Raw genomic sequence first — 8,283 nt, forward strand, 5'->3', positions numbered from 1 at the left:
GGACCTTTGTTGGCAAAGTAATGTCTCTGCTTTTGAATATGCTATCTAGGTTGGTCATAACTTTCCTTCCAAGGAGTAAGCGTCTTTTAATTTCATGGCTGCAGTCACCATCTGCGGTGATTTTGGAGCCCCCAAAATTAAAGTTTGACACTGTTTCCACTGTTTCCCCATCTATTTGCCATGAAGTGATGGGACCAGATGCCATGATCTTAGTTTTCTGAATGTTGAGCTTTAAGCCAACTTTTTCACTCTCCTCTTTCACTTTCATCAAGAGGCTTTTTAGTTCCTCTTCACTTTCTGCCATAAGGGTGGTGTCATCTGCATATCTGAGGTTATTGATAATAGCCCTAAAAGATATCCATGTTGTAATCCCAGAACCTGTGAATATTACCTTATAAGACAAAAGATGGAATTAAGTTAAGAACATTGAAACAGAGAGATTATTCTGGATAACCCAGTGGGGCCTATGTGCAATCACATGTATCCTTAGAAGAGGGACCCAGGCAGAGATTTGACAGAAGAGGAAGCAAAGTCACCACTGTAGCAAGTCACTGTGCCTCTGGCTTTGAGGATAGAGGAAAAGGGCCTTGAGTCACAGAGCAGAGGCAGATTCCAGCAGCTGCAAAAGAAACGAGAAGTGGATTCTCTCCAGAGCCTCTGGAGAGAGGGCAGCCCTGCTGACACCTTGATTCTGGCCCAGTGATACTGATTTCTGACCACACAGAGAACTGTAAGAGAATAAATATGTGTTGTTTAAGCCACCAAGTTCATGGTTATTTGTTATAGCGGTGAAAGGAGATGAATATACCATGAATCTATCAATTCCTGTATCCATCAATCTACTTACCACATATATTTTTTAATATGACTTATATGTTTCTGTATATGTACCTATATATTCATATTATATATGCTCCGTGGACTATAGCCTGCCAGCCTCCTCTGTCCATGGAATTCTCCAGGCAAGAATACTGGAGTGGGTTGCCATTCCCTTCTCCAGGGGATCTTCCTGACCCAGGGATTGAATCTGGGTCTCCCGCACTTCAGGAAGATTCTTTACTACCTGCGTCACCAGAGAAGCCCCTATATATATACATAATACACACACACACACACACACACACACATATATATATATATCTGCATGTACCAGTTTTTTTTCATTTTGTTAAAATATGCATAACATAAAATTTACCATTTTACACTTTTAACTGTACAGCTCTGTGGCACTCAGTACATTCATGCTGTGTGACCATCATTACCATCCATCTTCTGAGCTTTTTTATCTTCCCCAGCTGACCCTCTATACACACTAAATACTCCTCATTTCCTCTCCCCCTACTCCCAACCCTTGGCGATCACCATTCACTTCCTGTTTCCATGAATTTGGCTCCTCTAGGTACCTCAAATATTTGGAATCATACAGTATTTGTCCCATTGTGACTTGTTTCACTTAATGTCCAGAAGGTTCATCTATGTTGTAATATATGTCAGAATTTTCTTCCCTTTTAATGCAGAATAATATTTCATTGTATAAATATACCATACTTTATATATCCATTTGTAAATTGATAGAGACTTGGGTTTGTTCTGCCTTTTGGCTATTTTGAATAGTGCTACCATGAATGTGGGTGTGCAAATATCTGATTGCATCCCTGCCTTCATTTCCTTTTGTTATACAACCACAAGTGGAATTGCTGAATCATTTGGTAGTTCTATCTTTAATTTTTTGAGGAATTTCCATACTGTTTTCAACTGTACCATTTTACATTATCACCTCCAATGCACAAGGGTTCTAATTTCTTGGCAACATTTGTTATTTTATTGTTGATAATAGCCATCCTAATGGGTATACAGTGGTATCTGATTGTGGTTTATACATATCTATTTTTATATTATTTTTTCCAACATTTGATTATCAAAAATAATCAAATTATTTTTTATTTTTATTTTAAATCAAAGTCTTCAAAGATTTTTTTTATTCCTACATAACAAACTGTTCTAAATAGATACTATAACTTATAAAACCATTCCTCCTTATAGAACATTTGGCTCTTGCTAACTTTGCCATTGTAGGTTACAAAAGTATGAGACTAAATGAACACTACACCTCTGTCCACATCTCTTAGTATGTCCTAAGGATAAATTACTCAAAGAAACATTACATTGAAAACTATATATTGGTATGCTTAACCAAATTACTTTTCAAAAGGCTGTTCTGATCTGCAGACAATGAGAGTGCTGAAAAGCACATTTTGCAATCCCCCTTTTTTAGGTACAGGGTATATATAGAATACAGATGAGAATACCTATGAACTTGAACATCCATATAAGCAGAACCCACTTGCTTCTTTTGGTGCAAAAGTCTCATTGTTTTATGTTGGGTTAGATTGTTCATTTTAAAGACAATTTTTTAAGAGTGGTACAATGAACATTGAGGTACATGTGTCTTTTTCAATTCTGGTTTCTTCGGGTATATGCCCTGTAGTGGGATTGTATTATTTCCTCCCATCCTGAGGGCTGTCTTTTCACCTTGCTTATAGTTTCCTTTGTTGTGCAAAACCTTTTAAGTTTAATTAGATTCCATTTTAATAGGTTTGTAATGGGTTTGTCATAGCTTTCCTTCTAAGTAGCAAATTTCTTTTAATTTCATGGCTGCAGTCACCATCCACAGTGATTTTGGAGCCCAAGAAAATAAAATCTGTCACTGTTTCCACTTTTTCCCCTTCTATTTGCCGTGAAGTGATGGAACCGGATGCCATGATCTTAGTTTTTTAAATGTTGAGTTTGAAGTGAAGTGAGTTTTTTCTTTATTTTTTAAAATGCCTTTTCTTTAAAAAAATTTTTTTTTATTGAAGGAAAATTGCTTTACAGAATTTTGTTGTCTTCTTCAAACCTCAACATGAATCAACCATAGGTATACATATATCCCCTCCCTTTTGAACCTCCCTCCCGTCTCCCTCCCCATCCCACCCCTCTGGGTTGATACAGAGCCCCCTGTTTCAGTTTCCTGAGCCACACAGCAAATTCCCCTTGGCTATCTATTTTACATATGGTAATATAAGTTTCCATGTTACTCTTTCCGTACATCTCACCCTCTCCCCCCGCCAAGTCCATAGTTCTATTCTCTATGCCTGTTTCTCCATTGCTGCCCTGTAAATAAATTCTTCAGAACCGTTTCTCTAGATTCTGTATATGTACATTAGAATGTGTTCTAGTTTCATCCATCTCATCAGAACTGACTCAAATGCATTCCTTTTTATGGCTGAGTAATATTCCACTGTGTCTATGTACCACAACTTCTTTACCCATTCATCTGTCGATGGGCATCTAGGTTCCTTCCATGTTCTAGCTGTTGGAAATAATGCTGCAGTGAACAATGGGACACAAGTGTCTCTTTCAGTTTTGGTTTCCTCAGGGTATATGCATAGGAGTGGGATTGCTGGGTCATATGGTGGTTTTATCCCTAATTTTTTAAGGAATCTCCATACCGTTGTCTATAGTGGCTGTATCCATTTACATTCCCACCAACAGTGCAAGAGCATTCCCTTTTCTCCACACCCTCTCCAGCATTTATTGTTTGTAGACTTTTTGATGATGGTCATTCTGACCGGTGTGAGGCGATATCCCATTGTGGTTTTGATTTGCATTTCTCTAATAATGAGTGATGTTGAGCATCTTTTCATGTGTTTTTTAGCCATCGGTATATCTTCTTTGGAGAAATGTCTGTTTAGGTCTTTTTCCCACTTTTTGATTGGGTTGTTTGTTTTTCTGGCATTGAGTTGTATGAGCTGCTTGTATATTTTAAAATTAATCCTTTGTCAGTTGTTTCATTTGGTATTATTCTCTCCAATTCTGAGGGTTGTCTTTTCACCTTGCTTAGAGTTTCCTTTGCTGTGCAAAAACTTTTAAGTTTAATCAGGTCCCACTTGTTTACTTTTGTTTTTATTTCCATTACTCTAGGAGGTGGGTCATAGAGGATCTTGCTTTAATTCATGTCATTGAGTGTTGTGTCTGTTTTCCTCTAAGAGTTTTATAGTTTCTGGTCTTACCTTTAGTTCTTTAATCCATTTTGAGTTTATCTTTGTGTATGGTATTAGAAAGTGTTCTAATTTCATTCATTTACATGTAGCTGTCCAGTTTTCCCAGCACCTTTTATTGAAGAGGCTGTCTTTGCCCCATTGTATATTCTTGCCTCCTTTGTCAAAAATAAGTTACCCATAGGTGTATGGGTTTATTTCTGGGCTTTCTATCTTGTTCCATTGGTCTATATTTCTGGTTTTGTGCCAGTACCATACTGTCTTGATAACTGTAGCTTTGGAGTATAATCTGAGGTCAGGAAGGTTGATTCCTCCAGCTCCATTCTTTCTGAAGACTGCTTTGGCTATTTGGGGTCTTTTGTGTTTCCATATGAATTGTGAAATTTTTGTTCTAGTTCTGTGAAAAATGCCATTGGTAATTCAATAGAGATCGCATTGAATCTGTATAGTGCATTTGGTAGTATAGTCATTTTTGGAATATTGATTCTTCCTACCCAGGAACATGGACTGTCTCTCCATCTGTTTATGTCATCTTTGATTTCTTTCACCAGTGTCTTATAATTCTCTGTGTACAGTTCTTTTGTCTCCTTAGGTAAGTTTACTCCTAGATATATTATTCTTTTTGTTGCATTGGTGAACGGGACTGATTCCTTAATTTCTCTTTCTGATTTTCCATTGTTAGTATATAGAAATGCAAGTGATTTTTGTGTATTGATTTTGTATCCTGCAACTTTGCTAAATTCACTGATTAGCTCTAGTAATTTTCTGATACTATCTTTAGGGTTTTCTATGTACAGTATCATGTCATCTGCAAACAGTGAGAGCTTTACTTCTTTTCCAATCTGGATTCATTTTATTTATTTTTCTTCTATGATTGCTGTAGCTAGGACTTCCAGAACTATGTTGAATAATAGTGGTGAAAGTGGACACCCTTGTCTTGTTCCTGATCTTAGGGGGAATGCTTTCAGTTTTTCACCATTGAGAATAATGTTTGCCATAGGCTTATCATATATGGGCTTTACTATGTTGAGGGAGGTTCCTTCTATGCCCATTTTTTGAAGAGTTTTAATCAAAAATGTGTACTGAATATTGTCAAAGGCTTTTTCTGCATCTATTGAGATGATCATATGGTTTTTATCTTTCAGTTTGTTAATATGGTATATCACATTGATTGATTTGCATATATTGAAGAAGCCTTGCATTCCTGGAATAAACCCAACTTGCTCATGTTGTATGAGCTTTTTGATGTGTTGCTGAATTCTGTTTGCTAAAATTTTGTTGAGGGTTTTTGCATCTATGTTCATCAGTGATATTGGCCTGTAGTTTTCTTTTTTTGTGTTGTCTTTGTCTGGTTTTGGTATCAGGGTAATGGTGCCCTCATAGAATGAGTTTGGAAGTGTTCCTTCCTCTGCAATTATTTGAAAGAGTTTTAGAAGGATAGGCATTAGAATGTTCTATCAAACATTCTCTAAATGTTTGATAGAATTCTCCTGTGAAACCGTCAGGTCCTGGGCTTTTGTTTTTTGGGAGATGTTTGATCACAGCTTCAATTTCAATGCTTGTAATTGGGTTGTTCATAATTTCTATTTCTTCCTGGTTCAGTCTTGGAAGACTGAACTTATCTAAGAATCTGTCCATTTCTTCCAGGTTATCCATTTTATTGCCATGTAGTTGTTCATAATAGTCTCTTATAATCCTTTGTATTTCTTCATTGTCTGTTGTAACCTCTCCTTTTTCATTTCTAATTTTGTTGATTTGATTCTTCTGTCTTTTGTTCTTGATGACTCTGGCTAAAGGTTTGTCAATTTTGTCTGTCTTCTCAAAGAACCAGCTTTTAGTTTTATTAATCTTTACTATTGTTTCTTTCATTTCTTTATCATTTATTTCTGCTCAGATCTTTATGATTTTTTTCCTTTTACTAATTTTGTTTTTGTTGTTGTTGTTGTTCTTCTTCTTCTTTTTCCAGTTGTTTTAGGTATAAAGTTAGGTTGTCTATTTGCTGTTTTTCTTGTTTCTTGAGGTAGGATTGTATTACGATAAACTTCCCTCTTAGAAGTGCTTTTGCTGCATCCCATCGGTTGGAGAAGGAAATGGCAACCCACTCCAGTGTTCTTGCTTGGAGAATCCCAGGGATGGGGGAGCCTGGTGGGCTGCTGTCTATGGGGTTGTGCAGAGTTGGACACGACTGAAGCGACTTAGCAGCAGCAGCAGCAACAGCAGCAGCAGCATAGGCTTTGAATTGTCATGTTTTCATTGTCACTTGTTTCTAGAAACTTTTTGATTTTCCTTTTGATTTCTTCAGTAACCTGTTGGTTATTTAGAAGCGTGTTGTTTAATCTCCATGTGTTTGTGTTTCTTACAATTTTTTCTTGTAATTGATATCTAGTCTCATAGCGTTGTGGTCAGAGAAGATGCTTGATATGATTTCAATTTTCTTAAATTTACTGAGGTTTGATTTGTGACCCAAGATGTAGTCTATCCTGGAGAATGTCCCGTGTGCACTTGAGAAGAAGGTGTATTCTTCTGCATTTGGATTGAATGTCCTGAAGATATCAGTGAGAGCCATCTCATCTAATGTATCATCTAAGACTTGTGTTTCCTTATTAATTTTCTGTTTTGATGATCTGCCCATTGGTGTGAGTGGGGTGTTAATGTCTCCTACTTTATTGTGTTACTGTCAATTTCTCCTTTTATGTCTGTTAATGTTTGTCTTATGTATTGATGTGCTCCTCTGTTGGGTTCATAGATATTTACAATTGCTATGTCTTCCTCTTGGATTGGTCCCTTGATCATTATGTAGTGTCCTTCCTTATCTCTTGTAATCTTCTTTATTTTAAGGTCTATTTTGTCTGATATGAGGATTGCTACTCCAGCTTTCCTTTGTTTCCCATTTGCATGGAATATATTTTTCTATCCTCTTATTTTCAATCTATATGTGTCTTTAAGTCTTAAGTGGGTTTCTTGTAGACAGCATATATATGGGTCTTGTTTTTGTATCCATTCAGCCAGCTTGTATCTTTTGGTTGGAGCATTTAATCCGTTTACATTTAAAGTAATTATTGATATATATGTCCCTATTGCCATTTTCTTAATTGTTTGGGGTTGATTTGGTAGATCTTTTTTCTTCTCTTGTATTTCTTGACTATATCAGTTCAGTTCAGTTCAGTCGCTCAGTCGTCTCCGACTCTTTGTGACCCCATGAATTGCAGCACGCCAGGCCTCCCTGTCCATCACCAACTCCCAGAGTTCACTCAGACTCACGTCCATTGAGTCAGTGATGCCATCCAGCCATCTCATCCTCTGTCATCCCCTTGTCCTCCTTCCCCCAATCCCTTGCAGCATCAGAGTCTTTTCCAATGAGTCAACTCTTCACATGAGGTGGCCAAAGTACTGGAGTTTCAGTTTTAGCATCATTCCTTCCAAAGAACACTCAGGTCTGATCTCCTTCAGAATGGACTGGTTGGATCTCCTTGCAGTCCAAGGGACTCTCAAGAGTCTTCTCCAATACCACAGTTCAAAACCATCAATTCTTCGGTGCTCAGCCTTCTTCACAGTCCAACTCTCACATCCATACATGACCACAGGAAGCCTTGACTAGACGGACCTTTTTTGGCAAAGTAATGTCTCTGCTTTTGAATATGCTTAACTATATAAATCCCTTTAATATTTGTTGTAAAGCTTGTTTGGTGGTACTGAATTCTCTTAACATTTGCTTGTCTGAAAAGCTTTTTATGTCTCCATCAATTTTGAATGAGATCCTTGCTGGATACTGTAATCTTGGTTGTAGATTTTTCCCTTTCAGTATTTTAAATATATCCTGCTATTCCCCTCTGGCCTGCAGAGTTTCTGCTGAAAAATCAGCTCTTGAGCCCTTGCATGTTACTTGTTGCTTCTCCCTTGCTGCTTTTAATATTCTTTTTTTGTGTTTAGTCTTTGTTAGTTTGATTATTATGTGTCTTGGTGTGTTTCTTCTTGGGTTTATCCTGTATGGCACTCTTTGTGCCTCTTGGACTTGATTGACTATTTCCTTTTCCATGTTGGGGAAATTTTCAACTATAATCTCTTCAAAAATTTTCTCATACTCTTTCTTTTTCTCTTCTTCTGCTGCTGCTGCTGCTGCGTCGCTTCAGTTGTGTCCGACTCTGTGCGACTCCATAGACGGAAGCCCACCAGGCTCCCCCGTCCCTGGGATTCTCCAGGCAAGAATATTGGAGTGGGTTGCCATTTCCTTCTCCAATGCATG

Source organism: Bison bison, unplaced genomic scaffold, assembly GCF_000754665.1.
Source record: "Bison bison bison isolate TAMUID 2011002044 unplaced genomic scaffold, Bison_UMD1.0 scf7180017864462, whole genome shotgun sequence".
Taxonomy (NCBI): Eukaryota; Metazoa; Chordata; class Mammalia; order Artiodactyla; family Bovidae; genus Bison; species Bison bison.